Source organism: Triticum dicoccoides, chromosome 2A (genome assembly GCF_002162155.2).
Source record: "Triticum dicoccoides isolate Atlit2015 ecotype Zavitan chromosome 2A, WEW_v2.0, whole genome shotgun sequence".
NCBI lineage: Eukaryota > Viridiplantae > Streptophyta > Magnoliopsida > Poales > Poaceae > Triticum > Triticum dicoccoides.
Window position 1 is genome coordinate 47,112,295 of NC_041382.1, and position 2,815 is coordinate 47,115,109.

Here is a 2,815-nt window from a genome sequence, read left to right on the forward strand (position 1 = left end):
GAAATAATGAGAAGGTTTTGATTCACTTACGATCGGCAAACTTTGGAATTGGTAAATCTATTAAACAGATGTTTGCCGGATAAAGTACTTGGCAAAACGTTTGCCCAGTTTCGTTCGATTTGAACTCGGCATAGCTTAGTTAATTACACGTGTCATTTTCTTACTATCCAGGGTACTACCGAGTTTCATATCGGGCAAAGATTTTGCCGAGTTTTAACAGGCTGGAACTTGGCAGAGTTTCGTACCACGTGGCAACTTCTTACTCGTCAGGGTACTGCTGAGTTAGGAACTGGGCAAAGGTTTTGCTGAGTTTAGCTGACTGGAACTCAGCAGAGCTTTGTACCACATGGCATATCCGTTAACACCCCGTCCGGTCTGACGGTGTGGTCTGCTGAGTTCTTGGAAAGGCCGAAACTCGGCAAAGATTATTTAAATGTACGCCGAGTTTCCAATAGAAAGAACTTGACAAACGGGTCCTATCTAGCCGAGTGTTGTTCGCCGAGTTTGGGACTCCGTGAAGATTTTGCCTAGTTGATTCTGGACTTTTCGGGGAACTCGGCAAAGAGGGCGATTCTAGTAGTAATGTCTTCCTCTTATTGCCATTGTTGACCTTTTTTAGGGCGAGCACCAATCCCGCAAAAGTATCAAAATAATGTCTCACTTTTCCGTTTCCGGCGTCAAATATATATTGATCAAGCACGTACAGCCGACGGGCTGACACACTTAATTACAAGTGCTAGCTAGCGTCTCCTCTTTTGAGTTGGAAAGCCTGCTATACTAGCTTCACCATCCTGCATCTCAAGAACAAGTGGCTACCATCCTCATCCAACCTGTAACTGGTTTACGACACCAGTATACAAATCAATCTGTTTGTGCTTGATATTAATCCTGAGCTGTAAACTGTTTTGCGCCAACCTGCACATAGGACACACAAACTAATGTATCAAACAACACATGATCGGTTTCTAACTAATGAGCATTTTCTATGCAGAGCATGTCGATGATTGGTTTCCCGGTAAGACAAATGCAAGAGAATCAATTATATTACATGGTAATCTATTGCTAGTACGACAACAATCTATCTACCCCCATGTCTCCATCTGGATTACCGCCGGTGAACTGTTCACCCACAAGAACAATGCAAAGAGCGCAAAGTAAGAATCCCACGGTGCAGAACAGAAGCGAGAGGAGGAGCACGGCAAAAGGCGCAGGGCCGCTCTCGAAGTCATTCATCAGGTAGATGGTTAAGCCGACAAGCGTGACGCCCCCGCATCCCAGGAGGCAGATCATCGCCCACCTGCTACACTCCCGGGGCTCCGCCTTCGCCGTCGCCACCAGTTGCTCCTGCTCGCCGTCGTTGGCCATCGTACGCGAGCCCTAAGCTTCGGTACCTGGTTTCTTGATTTTCTAGGGTTGGTTATTTTGGTGTTGTTCGGTTTGGTACCAACGATTGCCTGTACCACGTACAACATTTAAAGGAAGGTGTACGTATATACCAGTATTATACATGTACCTGTAGGTTGTTCGGTTTCCTTTTTGTTGAGATGCTGCTTGTCTGTTCGGGTTGGTCTTCCACCGGCAGGTTACCTACGAGGCTACGATCGATGTAGTGTAGTTCAGAAAAACCAGTTTGAATTTGTCTACACCTTTTTTCTTGCGGGGAAAATTTGTCTACACCTTAGGTGAATATATACTGAATTGAATCCAATCCGAGACCAATTCACACTAGCTAGCCCATGGCGTAATACTATTTTTTTAGGAAAATAGCAAGACCCTTCTGCGCTTTTTTAATATGGCAAAAACTAATTTCTTGCTAACTGATCATTTACAACAGATCCGCATTATTCGGATGCCATCTATACTGAATTGAATCCAATCCGAGACCAATTCACGCTAGCTAGCCCATGGCATAATACTATTTTTTTAGGAAAATAGCAAGACTCTTCTGCGCTTTTTTTAATAGGGAAACATTTGTATACGGCGGACCGGCCGAGCGTTCGGCCGGTCACGTGCGAGCCACTCGATCGGGGAATCCTGTGGCCCCTTTTCACCTCCCTCGCGTGCCTTATCCACTGTCGTTCTTCTTCCTCGTAAGAAAATGAGGCCGCACCCAATCTTCTCTTTTCGCTCACCCTCCCCTCCCGAGTGTCCCCATGTTCAATCTACTAGGGCGCTCCTATTTCTCCCTTTTTTCATGCAGCTGGCTCATGGGTCGGAGATGTCCCTCATGGGACTCGAGCTGCAGTGCGTTTTTTGCCCAGAACACCAAGGCGGGCGCGGTGCCGCGAGTGCACGGGCCGGCGGCGACGGACTGCGCTGCTGATGCAGGCGACCAAGGTGTTGCAACCAGCAAGCCCAGGAGCTACACTACCAGACTCGCGGGCTATGCCTACGGCCACGGGCCGTCGGCATAGGCCCATAGGCCGTCGGCATAGATCTATGCCTACGGCTGCCGTCGGCATAGCCCCGTTGGCGTAGATGTCGTCAGCGTAGTTTGTCAGACCGTCGGCATAGTATAGCCGTCGGCATAGGGGCCTATGCCGACGACCTGCCGTCAGCCGTCGGCATAGTATAGCCGTCGGCAGTGTTTTTCGTCTGACGGCAACGGACGACGCCATCAAAAGCGCTGACGAATCACGCAATGCCACGTCGCAGGGCTATGCCTACAGCAAAGCCGTAGGCATAGATGAATCTATGCCGACGGCTTTGCCGTCGGCATATCTCTGCCACGTGGCAGCTCCTGGGTTCTCCTGGCAGCAGGGCTATGCCTACGGCAAAGCCGTCGGCATAGATTTTGATATATGCTTACGGCTTT